Source organism: Dromiciops gliroides, chromosome 3 (genome assembly GCF_019393635.1).
Source record: "Dromiciops gliroides isolate mDroGli1 chromosome 3, mDroGli1.pri, whole genome shotgun sequence".
NCBI classification, from domain to species: domain Eukaryota; kingdom Metazoa; phylum Chordata; class Mammalia; order Microbiotheria; family Microbiotheriidae; genus Dromiciops; species Dromiciops gliroides.
The window spans coordinates 589,960,062-589,975,011 of record NC_057863.1 but is presented as its reverse complement, the minus strand read 5'-3'; the positions used below and the strand labels follow the sequence as shown (position 1 = coordinate 589,975,011).

Sequence of the window (14,950 nt, the reverse complement as noted above, 5' to 3'; positions counted from 1 at the left end):
AGTACCTGAGTTCAAATCCGGCCTCAGACACTTGACACTTACTATCTGTGTGATCCTGGGCAAGTCACTTAACCCCAACTGCCTCACCAAAAAGAAAGAAAGAAAATTAAATTATCTTTACATGTAACTGGGGAAAAATAAAATATTTTTTTAAAAAATGAAGTTATGTAGGCATCTGTAATACACAAACTCATAATAAAAAACCTGGTAAAGGTCTCCAGGCTAATTCCTCACATGAAACTATAGAAGTGAAGATGAAAGAAACTTTTACGATTGCCAATAATGTTTTATAAGGAAACTTGAGATTAATTTGAAACACTGATGTATTGAAAATATCCTTGCTTTTCTGGCTGACTTCACTATGCCACAAAAAAAAAAGACCAATGGATTTGGGGAAAGTGTGTATTCCCAGGATGTTGTATAGGTAAGCCACCGAACCTCTCTGGGTCTCAATAATTTTACCTGTAAATATGGAGGTTGTACTAGAGAGAGTTCTAAGGTCTCTTGCAGCTACAGAGTTTTAGATCTTGCATGTTCTTTATTTTTATTTTTCTTCTCTAAGCTAGTTGGTTGCTGGACCATCCCTTGACCAGGGGAAGGGTTTGCCACATGTCTCATTACAACTTAGTCCAGGAAGCTCTCTGGGTCAATCTTCAATTTTAACTAGAGTTAAAATTGAAATCCTTCTTGTGATTCTTGTTTTGCTAGTGAGAGAGACAAGAATTTAAAGGAGTAGTTAACAGTAAGGTACATAAGAAACATAGGTTTAGAGCTCAAAGGGAACCCAGGAGGCATCTAACATAATCCCTTCATTTTACAGATAAATAAATGGCAGTGAGATTTCAAACCCAGTTCCATTGATTCTAAACCCGATCCTGTTTTCTCTTCACTGTATCATATGGCCTCTTCCTGCTTCTATGCTCAGGGTCTAGATCACCAATTTCTTTAAGTGTCCTCTTCTAAGTAAGTGGAAAGGTTGGTTACTTTACTATTTTTTACATTAAAGAAAACTACTCCTAAGAGTTACATTATCTTATGTCAGACTCCCAAAGGGAACAAGCATTTGGAGGCCTACTTTTTTTTTTTAAATTAAAGTTGGGGGCAGCTAGGTGGCGCAGTGGATAAAGCACCGGCCCTGGATCCAGGAGTACCTGAGTTCAAATCTGGCCTCAGACACTTGACACTTACTAGCTGTGTGACCCTGAGCAAGTCACTTAACCCCCATTGCCCCGCCCCCCCCCAAATTAAAGTTAACTACAAATAATTCTGTTTTCTAGACCTAGCTATTTGGAGAGCCCCTCAGCCCTTTAAATTTCATTCATATGAATACAAACATACGTCCACATGTAGACATACATGTGTATATATACATACCTATGTACATATACATCTTAATCACTAATGCCATTCCATTCTCTTCTTTAAATATATAGTCCTTCCAAAATTGTCACAATCCCTGAAAAAACTGTTTTAGCAACTTTAACAACTTCAACAACTATAGCTTTAAACAAAAAGTTCAATCTCTATCTACCTATTCCTTCCCTTCTGCCTAATAAATACTCTCCTCCATCTTAAAACCAAACAAAACCATGACTAGATTCCCAACATTGCCTCAATTTTTCATCCTAGATCTTCTTCCCTTTCACAGTTAAACTCATAGGACAAAACTATTTACTCTCCTTGTGTTAAGGGCTAAAATTCTAGCTAAACTGTCTAAAATATCTAATGAGTGGTCGCCAATAAATTATAAGCTTTAGCAAGAGTTAAACTTTTAAGCATTTATTAAGGAGAATAAGAATTTGGTAAAGAGAGAGAAAAAGGCCTAGATTCCTATCTATTAAAGGGAGAGCACATTTCTAGCTCCGCTCTCCACCAGAGTCCTCAGGAAAGAGCCCCAGAGTCAGCGCCAGTCTCTTCCTTCCTCCTCCCACTAGTCCGCGTCACTTCCTCCCGCCAAAGAAAAGACTCCTGGTCTTGCCCTCAAAGACCTTCGCTTCATGGGCAGAACTCTTCTACAGTAAGTATCCAGCAGGTGGCGTCATTCCAATCGTTACACTTGTCTCTACTTTTCTCAACCCTTTGTAATGAGACTTCCAACCTTATTATTCAACTTAAACTGCTCTATCCAAAGTCATAAAATTTTTTTAGTTGTCAATCTAAGGGCCTTTTCTCAATCCTTCTCCTTCTTGACCAGGTGTTCTTAACCTGGGGCCCACGAACTCTGTGTGTTTGAGTAAAAATATTTTCAAAACTGCTATTTCAGAATAATTGTTTTTCCTTGTAATTTTGTCTTTTATTTCATGTATTTAAAAACACTATTCTGGGTACCCGAGTTCAAATCCGGCCTCAGACACTTAACACATACTAGCTGTGTGACCCTGGGCAAGTCATTTAACCCCAATTGCCTCACTAAAAAAAAACACTATTCTGAGGAAAAAGTCCATGGGCTTCAGACTGCCAAATGGGTGGGTCCACTACACAAAAAAAGTTAAGAATACCTATTCTTGATCTATCTGCTACATGACCTTGTTGACCACCCTCTCCATCTACATATCATATCCTCTCTGGGTTTTCTCTCCCAGCTTGCTTCCTACCTGTATAACTACTCTATTTTTAGTCTTCTTTGCTGGGTCATCAAACTTATCACTGCCCCTAATTCTAAGTGTTCCCCAAGGCTCTGTCCTAACCCTCTTCTCCTTCACCATCTACACTCTCTTGGTGACCTATTCAGCTCCCATGATTTTAATGATCACTTCTGATATAACTACTAGATGACATAGCCAAATATTCGGCCCTACTCTTTCCTTTGCATCACCAGCTCCCTAATTGGACATTTCAAAATGGACACATCCCAGAGGGAATAGAAATTCTAAATGTCCAAAACAAAACACATGATGTTCTAGATGCCTGATAATCATGGGTGTCCCACAGGATCTGTCCTAGGTCTCTCCCTTTTAATAATAAATATTTTTATTTATAGTTTTGGGTTCCAATTTTTATCCTGTTTTCCCTTCCTCTCCTTGAGGTGGCAAACAATCAGATATCCCATAGACATCTTAAACTCAACATGTCAAAAACTGAACTCATTATAAGCTCATAAGAGTTTGTTTTGTTTTGTTTTTTGCGCGCGTGCGCTCGCGCTCGCTCTCTCTCTCTCTCTCTCTCTCTCTCTCTCTCTCTCTCTCTCTCTCTAAATATTACATCCATGGCAGCCTCCAAACCCTGGCCATCCCTGGCCAAATAACCCTAAGAAGAAGCCACTCTTAAGGTTCCAACGGAGAACAAGTATTCAGCAGCTCAATGACAAAGCAACATGCTATCCAAAAAACTCCTTAGTCTGGTATCTGAGGCTTTATGTTACAACTCATATTCCCCAGTCTTACCCCATACTACTTTCAATTCCCTATATCTCTAATCCGACCTACTTTTCACACAAAAAGGTTTCTGTACTCTGAAAGCTTTTCCCAGAAGTCTAACACACTGCCTATTTTTATGGAAACCAAACATGCCAACTGAGTAAATAAATTTTTTTCAAAGCAAATATGCAACATACCCTCAAAGTAATCAATTTCCAAGAAATCTCTAATGCAAATATCTTGATTCAATGCAAAAAGCCTTGGTAAAAATACTAACTCCAACCCAATATATTCTTATTTTATCTATAAAAATCTTTGAAAAATCTGGAACTCAGAAAAAAATAATTAGACATATAGACTTGGGGGTCATCTTTAGTAAAATGGTATTTTAAGATATGGGAAGAGTGAGGGAGAAAGAGTAGAGAGACAGGTCAAGCACAGAATCTTGGGGAATATCCAGGGGTTTGTGTAGATGAGAAATTATCCCAATGATAACACGCTACCCATCTCATAGAAAAGTGAGTCTCGAGACACAGCATAAGACAAACATTTCTGTATAGGGTCAATTAGAAAGTGTTTTACTTAACTACACATACATATTACAGGTGTTTTGATTTTCTTTTTTACCCAGTTGTGAAGGGGAAGGAAGAGTTAGTTTGGGACACCCCCTACTACCACCAAAAAAAGGCCAGAAAGAGTCACTACAAAATAGACAATTTTTAAAACAACATGATGAATCTTTTAAATATATTTTTTAAAAGCAAGTTCTACATTACAGAGATTTTCAGATTCAGGTACAGTCCTCTATTCTATAATATATAAATCAATCAACAAGTATTTATATTAAGTGGCTACTATGTGTCAGGTATTGTTTTAGGTGCTGAGTATGCAATTATATACAAAGAATGAAACACAAATTAACACACACACAAAGTAGTTTGAGAAGAAAGGCAGTTGAGAGGGAACAAGGAATGCTTCAAAAAGACAGTGCCTAAACTACATCTTAATGAGGAGAGAAATATAAATTAAAATGTAAGCGCCCCTCAAGGAAGAAAGGCAGAGGTAGAGCGGGAGTACATTCCAGGCATGGGGAGATGCCCAGTGCAAAGGCATGAAGACAGGAGACAGAGTGCAGAGAATTAAGAACAGAGAAACTGCAAGTTAGGTAGGTTGGCTTGTAGAGTGTGTGGGAGGGGCAGTAGAAAGGTAGTTTGGTCGGGATAGGGCTTTAAATGCCAAACAAAGCAGTATTTATTTATGGTTTATCCTTGGGGCAATATGGAACAAATAGAGTTGGTAGAGAAAGGGAGTGACACAATCAGATCTAGGCCTAAGGAAAATCGTTATTAACCAAAGAAAGAAAAATCAAAAATGTTGGAGGGCTGTGGGATAAGAGGCACTTCAATGCGCTATTGGACTTGAAACAGAAAAACACATACACACACACACACACCCCTCTTTCTGTGATGGTCAAAAATAAAAAAGCAACTAGAGATATATCCATCAATTGAGGAACAGCTGAATAAGTTGTGGTATATGAAAGTGATGGAATACTTTTGGGGGGCGCGGGAAGAAAGAGACATGGAAAGACATAAGCAGAATCAGAACATTTTATACTATAGCATCAATATTATAAAAACTATTTTGAAAACTTATAAACTGACAAAGACTGAAATGAGTACAACCAAAAGAACAATTTATACAACATCAAAACTGAAAAAAGGCAAACAACTTTGAAAGCTGTAAAAACTACAATCCGTACAATGACCACTTTTAAGTTCAAATGACAGATGATGAAACACACTATTCACCTACTGTCAGAGAAGTGAGAGTGGAGAATGAAACATACCTGCTTGTATACAATGAGGGAATTTTTCTTTTTTAATGGGGTAAGAGGGAGAAAAAGGCCACAGCATTTGAACTCAGGTACTCCTGACTCCAGGGCCAGTGCTCTATCCACTGCGCCACCTAGCTGCCCCTCAAGGCAACTTGTGTGTGTGTGTGTGTGTGTTTTTGTGGGGCAATGGGGGTTAAGTGACTTGCCCAGGGTCACACAGCCAGTAAGTATCAAGTGTCTGAGGCTGGATCCGAACTCAGGAACTCCTGAATCCAGGGCCGGTGCTTTATCCACTGTGCCACCTAGCCGCCCCCTCAACGCAACTTTAAAAAAAATTACTTTGATAGATGGACTCTAGTGGAAAGAGACCTGAGGCAGATCACATGGGAAGCTGTTACAATATAGACAAAAGGTGATAGGAGGAGTGATGAGGGCCTAAATTAAAGTTGTATCTAGAGTTGTTGAATTGGTCAGATGCAGGAGAGGCTGTGAAGGTAAAAATGGCAAAATTTGGCAACTGACTGGATATGCAGGAGTGAGGAAAAGGGTGGAGTCCAGAAAAATGCTGAAATTATGAACTTGGAAGATTGGAAGTATAATAGTGCCTTTAACAGTAAATAGGGAAGTATAGAGGATGGCCTTCTAGGGAAAGAAAATGAGTTGTTTCAGACATGTCAAGTTTAAGGGGTATTCAAATGTGAAATTCAGGAGAGACAGGCTTGATATATAGATCTGCAGAGAAATGAAATGAAACCCTTAGAAGGTTATCAAGAGGGAGAAGCTTGGAGAACACCCAGTTAGTAGGCATGAAGTGTATGACGAGCCAGCAAAGGGGACTGAGGAGAGGAACCAGTGGTGTCATAAAAACGAAGACTCAAAATACAGATTCTCTTACTTAGACTATTGAACAAGAAAATGCTGTTTCTCTTGACCTGAACAATTCACATATGCCAGCCTTTTTATCACAGCACTGACATCAAGACTAAGTGTAGTAGAGGAGGCCAAAAGAGAGAACATGGCAGTGAGAAAGCAATCTAGACATCCAAGACCAAGGTTGTCATCAGGGTTATTTCCTGTGTGAAGCCACTTCATGACCAGCTGTCCTGGTAACTTAGATATAAAAAGAATCAAAATACCTAGAATTTCTCTCTAAATGTCACTGGCTCTACAGCAGTATCTCCGGCAAGACTGGCATCACCTGCTTCCTTCACTTACTGGGACCATGTCTGGAAACAATAGACCTGTAATCTGATCCCATAAAGGAAAAAGTGTATCAAGAGTCTCAATAGAGCCGAAAACCAACTGCAACTCCCAGCAGTCTTAACTACTGAAAATAATTATCTTGAGGGATTTGTGCTGAAAATCAAGGTCTTAGAGAATGTTTAGGGAGAAAAAGAACTTCTTACAACTAATTTTCCAGTCATAATTTAAACATTAACCATTAACACTTCTAGTTTGCTGGAAGAATAGAGGGTTGTAAGTAAAAGGTTTTATAACTGCCCAGATTTAACTCCAATTCCTGGACCTCTGTTGGCAACTTAAAAACAGGCCAAAACTTAAAAAAAAAAAATTATTGGCACATGATAGTACTTTAATAGTATGGGTAACACAAGCATACCAATTAAAGATATCACTGTAGCCATTGGTGGCCTTTTCCACCTCTCATTCCCTTCATCCACAATACTAAGAGGAAAAGGGGCCAGAGACTGGTGAAATATGGCAAGACAGGAATTATTACACTGCCTTCTAAGAACACTCCCAAGCTTCTTTAGCCTGTGATTTCATCAGTACAGGAAACTCCTTGAAAAAAGCCTCTCTACCAATGCAAGTTGCCACTCTCTCTGCACCTTACAGAGTTAGAGAGCTGCCCAGAGTACTGAGAGATTAAGTGACTTGCTCAAGGTCTCCAATTTGTGTCAGACAAGACACTAGAACCTGTATCTTCTCAGTTCAAGGTTGTGTCTCTGTCTCTCTACTACACTATGCAAATAGCCTTTCTCCTAGGCCGCTAAACAAAAAATATACACAACCATACCCACACCTCTTCTCAACAAATTTAAACTCCACACTACTTTTATCCTTACCAATGCCATGGGCAAGGAAGTCACATCAACTATTAAGAAAAAGCAGGATACCAAATGATAAAATGAAGAAAGAATATACAGCAGAAATAACAGGTTTGCAGTAGCTACTTAAGATAATAAAAAGAGAACAATCCTCAACAATCAAAGGAAGACAAATGCTGAGGGATGATAATAGCATACTAAATCAATCTTGTGCCCTCATGGTCATCAGAGAGCTCCTTATTGAAAATCCTTTCAATATAGGACTAGTGGTGGATTTTTGCTATTGTGAGCCTTTAGAAAGACAATGGCAAGAAAACAAATCCCTGGTGAAAGACTACACCTGTTTACTATATTTTCCTGACCCTAGAGACTTTCTCCTTCTGGGGACAGTAGGCAGGAGCGAAACAGAATTAAGAGGAGCAATGGGATATTGCTAGACTTTGGATATTCTTGCCCAGGTAGTAGGATACAACAATAAAGCTGTTCCCAGATCCCTGAAGGAACCAAAGAGAGAAGAGACATGCCCTGACATTTGCCCTGCTCTTCAATAGTTCTCATCAATAATTCACAACAGATTAATCTGCAAACATAAACAACAAAATTGGATTCTACCAAGTCCACCTTCTCTGTCTCAATTCTTAAAACTTACAAAGAAAACAAGTAGAATTTTGCACACCAATTAGCACAAACAACATTATTTGCCACCTCCCCCTTTCCTACCTCCCAATAAAAATATGCTTTTTTTTCTTTTTTGGAATAACTAATTCCTCTTTCATTTGACAATCTGCAAAGTGTTATGGTTTTAAGTACAAGCATTACCACTCACACTTTACAGATGAAGAAAGAAACTCAAATTTATGACTTCTGACTCCAAGTTCAGTGCTCTTTCCACTGTACCAGCACCTAGTAGGTACTTCAATGTTTGGTGAATAAATTTATTATGTATGCTAGGGTTTCCCATTAAAGAAGATTTTAAAACAGGCTTCCTATTAAAAGATCAAAATTATTCTACATTATCTTAAAGTTTTCTGAACTTCTTAATGTGTGTTTTAAGTAAATAAATACCACTTAAGTACTTTGGAAATTGTTGCAATTCATTTAAACACTGATCAATATTCTCTAGATTTGTAATTTGGAAACAACTAGCTGCTGCTGACCTTCAAAGATCTATAGCACAGCAAAGCTATCTCAGAACACCTTCAATAAAGAATACTTAAAGGTAGTAAAAATGAAACAAAACCACAATCCCCCAAACACAGGGGAATGCCTTATAATATACTTACAGCTGTCAAATTCTAAATCCTTCTCATACTTTAGCATAAAGTATAAGTAGGCTTCCTCAGACAAAATTCTAAAAAGGTCCTGCCATATCAAGATTCAGGTGGGAGTAATAAAATATTGTTATTCATTTTCATAACTAGGTCCTAAAAAAGTTTTTTTTCAAAAGAATATCTGCAAAGAACTGATAAAAAAACAACACCCTATTGTTTATCCCCTGCTGGACTTTTCTTTCTCTATTTGATGTAGCCTCCAGAAAAAAAAAAATCTACAAAGAGAATGAGCTTCCCCCTCCAGCCAAAAAAAAAAAAAAATCATTGTGTTTCAAGCCTATTCTAAAGCACAATCTTTTTTATTTAAAAACATTTATATTAATTTATTTTTATCATTTTAAAAAATATTGAGTTCAAATTATCTCCCTCCCTCCAGCCCCACCTTCACCCACTAAGACAAAAAACACAAAATCAATTATATATTTCAAATAATGCAAAACGCATATCGATATTAGCCCCAAAAAGCAAGAAATATCAAGAAAGTATGATAGACAGATGCCAAAGCACAATCTTAAACTATCTCCCATGGGGGCAGCTAGGTGGCACAATGGATAGAGCACTGGCCCTGGATTCAGGAGTACCGGAGTGCAAATCCAGCCTCAGACACTTAACACTAGCTGTGTGACCCTGGGCAAGTCACTTAACCCCAATTACCTCACCAAAACCAAAACCAAAACAAAACAACAACAACAACAAAAAACCCAACCAAACAACAAAAAAAAAAAACACCTATCTCCCAATTCTAAGACAGAGCAGTCCAAATACCATGTCCAGGTTGTACTATTTCATCAACTGCTTTCAGAAACTACCACTCACTGTTTCATATGAAACAGGAAGTTATTAGATGAAATAAAACTTAATAATATATAAAATTACAACAGCATTTGATCAACAATATGGCATCTTCTCAACTCCTTAGCTCTATGGAGTTCCATTTTTATTGTTCTAATTCATAGATGTTTGATAAAAATATTTACCACTTCAACTTTTTAAAAAAACAAACATTCTATGTGACAATGAAAAATAGTAATAACCTAATATTCTTTATTTCTCAACTTTTCTGAAGTTAAAAATAGAAAAAATTTCCCTAACCAATTTTCCCAAACAGATACCTGTTTAGAAAATTAGCTGTCATTTACCCTTTTTATAGTTGGTGAGCAAAAGAACGTGAAATGACTGCCTTAAAATGGTTGGGGGGAGGTGCAGTGTGAATGGTCATTTAAATCAATCACCAGAGGGTAACATAACTAGTCATAAGTTCATTTTAGAATAACTTAGAAAACGACTAAACCCCATGTATTGACCACATCATAGACACCAATAGATCATGTCACAGAATACTATTCCTATGGGGTTGTAACATTAAAGGAAAATTTACAATACGGCACAAACCTAAGTATAAATTATTTGAACTACTAGATTTCTTCCAGGTATCTAGAACCACCATATTATTGAAAATCATTGGCCTAGCTCTATCCAGAAAGGCCCAGATCACTTCAATGTCCCTATCAAGTTGAATACCCAGGGATCAGCCTGTCCTATTTGACATTTTTCTCACTAATGTCACTTGACTGGAAAATTTCTCATTAGACAAATAAGGCAATTCCAGATTGTCTTTGTTCACATAGGTTAATACTGTTTAGGAAGGCTAATCTATCCTGACTGCCTCTTCAAAACTCCAATTACCCCAGTAAAGTCAGTTTTATTAATTATGCTGTTTGCATTTTGGGCTTTATAGCCCTAAGAAGAATCACAAAGAAATGTAGTATACGTCTGATTGGATTCATCTCATAACTACCACTTGATTAAAGTTTTAAAGTCTTACTTTCCACTAGTTTGAGAAGTTGAGACCACAGATATTTCTTGGCCACAGAACAGGTAGCAAATCCTTTGTTAAGGAGAAAGACACTAGAGATGTCTCCCCTTCCACGATTCTAGGTAAGGTAAAACTCAGCCCCATCCAACAGCTAAGAAATAGCAGATGTCGTCTACTGACAGCACTGTTTTTCCTTCATCACAAAAATCAATGACTAAGTAATAAGCCTTAGGATAAATTACTTTTCTTCTCTGACCTCCCTTAGAGGTACTTGCAGTTTATAGGCAAGGTTTTCAAAATAAGACACTAAGCAACTCTTTACTGAGGTCACTTTTACACCAAGTTGACTGTGAACAATTTACCCAAACTAAATGATCATATAAACCTCATGTTGTAAGCATGTCCCCTTCCCTGCTCAGGGTCTTAATTTTCTGTATCTGTAAAATAAGAGGGTTGGAATAATAGTATCTAAGAACCCTTCCAAGCTCTGAGTTTCTATGACTAAAGTAGTATAAGTTCAAACAAAATTAGGGACATTCTTCATCACTCTGCTAGTGAAACACTGAGAATAAGCCTAAGAAAAATTAATGGTTGATTATAACTTTAGGCTTTCTGGGAGAATTGTTTTTCCTTCCCATTAAAGCCCAAAGAAACTAAATTTTCTGTTGCTAAAAATCACTTAAGAAAGAAATATTTAGGAAAGGAATGTCATGTTTCTCTCCATTTCATTAATGGACAAGAAAATTCTCCTACAAATGGAAGTATTAATTAATTGAGCAGGACCAGAAGCTACTTACCTTCAAACTTTACTTTTCACTTGCATCTAGGGCAACTCACCTACATGAAAACTATACAAACTACATTCATTTGAGAAAGAAAAGCTTTGAGAAGGGAGAGTTCAGCTAAACCAAAGAAATGTTGCCACAGAGAAGGCCTCAGAGCACGCTGAACTGAGAGCTAAGGACAGCTTCTTTCCAGCAGAGAGCCTGTAAGAGGTCACATTTCCTTCCTGCTTTCAACTAGTGAATTGCTTTCTTGATCTGATGACAGGGCAAACTCCACCCCTTCCATTTTCCACTTTTTAAAGGGGCAGGCCTAAATAAATTCTCTTGAAATCAGAGAAAGTATTATAAACTTAGTGAACTTCTGTTATCTATTAAACAACAATTTTAAGGCCAGTGACAAAGCCTCCTGTATCTTCTTAAGATTTTCATTTCCATACCAGAAACAGATACTTTGCAACTATGACATTTGTAACGGCACAATACTCCTATTGTTTTTCATATTTAAGATTTAGTTGGTCAATCACCTAACCCTTCTGGGCCTCATGTTAAAAATGTGGTTGGTGAACTAGATACACCTCTCATATCCCAGCTCTAAATATGATGTTATACTATAAATTCCATGATGAACTTTTAAAAATTTTTTATTTTTATTATTTTTTGCAGGGCAATGAGGGTTAAGTAATTTGCCCAGGGTCACTACAGCTGGTAAGTATGAAGTGTCTGAGGCTGGACTTAAACTCAGGTCCTCCTGAATCCAGGGCTGGTGCTTTATCCACTGCACAACCTAGTTGACCCCAATGACGAACTTTATAAAAATGAATAATTATAGTGCTTGGCACTAACAGAAGGAATTTGATAAATGCTTGCTAATTCCCCACTCTGCTGCTGGTGTCCATAAGTTCTTAAAAGCAGACTGGCTACAAGACTGCCTGTCCATTTATAGCAGATTCTAAAATGACAACATAAATATACATAAAGGTGGTGATAAAATACTGTATGTTCGTATAAGCTGATCAGCATCAATACTAGTCTATAGATGCTATTAAGACAAAGAGAAGTATTCTCCAAAGGATAGTTCTCAAAAGAAGTATCACAGACTATTTAACCTACTTATGAAAGATAGCTCCATTTCACTAATAAGTGAAATGCAAACCAAAACGACTCTAAGGTTTCACCTTACACTCAGCAAGTTGGCAAAGATGACAAAAGATGGAAATAGTTCTTGGAAGGAAGGCTGGGTACACTTAACACACTGTTGGCAGAGCTCTGAACTGGTCCAACCCTTCTGGAAAGCAATCTAAAATAATGCTTTAAAAATCCCATGCACTGATTGCACATGTATAACCTATATCTGATTGCTTATCTCAAGGAGAGGAGAAAGGAGGGAGGGATAGAATCTGGAAGTCAAAAGTTTTTTTTATTAATGTTTAAAATGTTTGGGGGCAACTAGCTCTGGATTCGGGAGGACCTGAGTTCAAATCCTGACTCAGACACTTGACACGTACTAGCTGTGTGGCCTTGGGCAAGTCACTTAAACCTGAGGTTTCCCACCCCCAGGTTTAAAATGTTTAAAAATTGTTTTAATATGTAACTGGGAGAAAAAATATATTAAAAATTAAAATCCTGGGGCAGCTAGGTGGTGCAGCAGATAGAGCGCTGGCCCTGGAGTCAGGAGTACCTGAGTTCAAATCCGGCCTCAGACCCTTGACACTTACTAGCTGTGTGACCCTGGGCAAGTCACTTAACCCTCATTGCCTCACCAATAAATAAATAAATAAATAAATCCTATGTACATCAAAATACTTATAGCAGGACTTTTTGTGGTAGCAAAAAAACTGGAAACAATATATTTGGGCACATGAAATGAATAGAATGCCATAAGAAACAATGAATATAAAGATTTTTTGTGGGGCAATGGGGGTTAAGTGACTTGCCCAGGGTTACACAGCTAGTCAGTGTCAAGTGTCTGAGGCTAGATATGAACTCAGGAACTCCTGAATCCAGGGCTGGTGCTTTATCCACTGTGCCACCTAGCTGCCCCCGAAGGTTTTTTTTTTAAAAGCATGGGAAGTCATATGAATTGATGCAAAACAATATTCAGACAATGACAATATTGTAAGTGGAAAGTAAAAAAAATCAGAATCAATCAGAAATTGAATGTTGTATAATGAGCAAGCTTGGACCCGTAGAAGAAATGAGAAAATAGGTCTCCCTTCTTTCTTTCCTTCCTTCCCAAAGGTAGATGGAGGACTTGGGATACAAAATGTTGTCCCTTTGTTGATGTCTTGGGTATTTTTTGCTAAGCTGCAATTTTTTTCTGTCTTGTTTTGTTCTTTATTACAACCAATAGTCCACCCCATAGGTGTGGGAGAAAGATACCTTTGAAAATGAAAATATAAAAAGCTATCAACAGTAACAAATAAAAGGGCCCTGGATTTAATGATGCAGTTTTTAAAACAAAGTTGGCTAGGTTAATGTTAACAGTTTCCTCTATTCTAGGATCTAACAGAAATTATTTAGGTCATCTTAGTGATTCCTCTTAAGTGAAAGACAAATTAATAAAAAGAAATCTGCAAGTTTGTAAAAGTTTAATTTTAAGCCACTAGTTAGCTGTTTCTATTTCTTCTGACTAAAAAAAAGAGTAAAATGAAGTGGTTTTTTTTACCACTAACCAATACCAGGAAAGCATCAGTACTTATTACTTTAGCATTGTCAATATCTAACTTCTCATCCTAGCTGACAAAAAAAAGGATTAGTCTATATAAACTAGATCTTATATCATTCCTAGAAACCAGACATACACATCCCTGAAGGAAAGGAGCCTAAGGAGACCAACGCAGTAATAATCCAGGACTACGGCAATTTCGGCCCAAACAAGGATGATGCCAGAGGAAAAGACAAAGATCAGAAAACTGGAAGAAGGAAGAAAAGGTGGAGTTTAGTGACTAACAGGATTTGGGCTATATAAAGAGAGGTATCAATGACATTTTTGAGTGTGTGTTGTTTTTTGTTTTGAAATGGGCCATGAGAATGATTTAGGTAAGCCAGTATTTTTTATAGTGATTCTTAAATAAATTGGTGAATTTTAAAGCTGGAACTGAGTTTCTAGTTCAATCTGATAAATAGTAGCTATAGTGAAAAAGAACATTAAATTTGGAATCATAGGGATTCAAAACCTAGATTTGCTAATCTAACTTTATACAAGTTATTTCCAACCTTTTTTGGGCTTCAGTTGCTTCACCTATAAAATGAGGGGATTAGATTTTGTGATATCTAATCTCTAAAGGTAACTTTCTACAACTAAATATATACATGATAGAAACAGAAAGAATAAAACGAAACTAAAAGCTATATATATAATGGCCAACTTTAGCACCCAGAAGAATTGAGAAAATGTACCTTCAGCTCTCAATGAAGAAGCAGAGGAATACAGATTTGAAATGTTGCATTTATTTTCAGACACAACTGACATGGTTAGTTTTGCTGAACTGCTTTTATTTTTCTTTTAAAATTTTTGTTACCAGTGTAACGACTGGAATGACGCCACCTGCTGGAGACTTACTGTAGGAAAGCTCTGCCATGAGAAGAAGTCATCTGCAGGCAAGCCATGCGGCTCCTGAGTACTATCAATCAAGGCTACCAGCCAATTAGCTTGGAGATGTGTGTGTATGTGGATGGGATGTTGCCAGTTTCACAGGAGGCTTGTGGGATGAAGGAGGTGTGGCTCACTCTCTTTAGTGAGGACTCTCCTGGAGAGTG

General features: G+C 37.4%; 1 protein-coding gene across 7 annotated transcripts in view; it reads right to left on the bottom strand.

Moving 5' to 3' along the window:
• Nucleotides 1-14,950, bottom strand: part of THRAP3 (thyroid hormone receptor associated protein 3) — a 91,509-nt gene that overhangs the window by 32,962 nt on the left and 43,597 nt on the right. The window contains exon 1 of one of the 7 annotated variants that reach the window (XM_043992253.1): nt 11,204-11,223. The exons of the other annotated variants lie outside the window; for them this stretch is intronic. The gene's annotated coding sequence lies outside the window, so the exon portion shown is untranslated. Of the gene's footprint in view, nt 1-11,203; nt 11,224-14,950 lie in introns of those variants that run through there. 7 annotated transcript variants of the gene reach the window in all.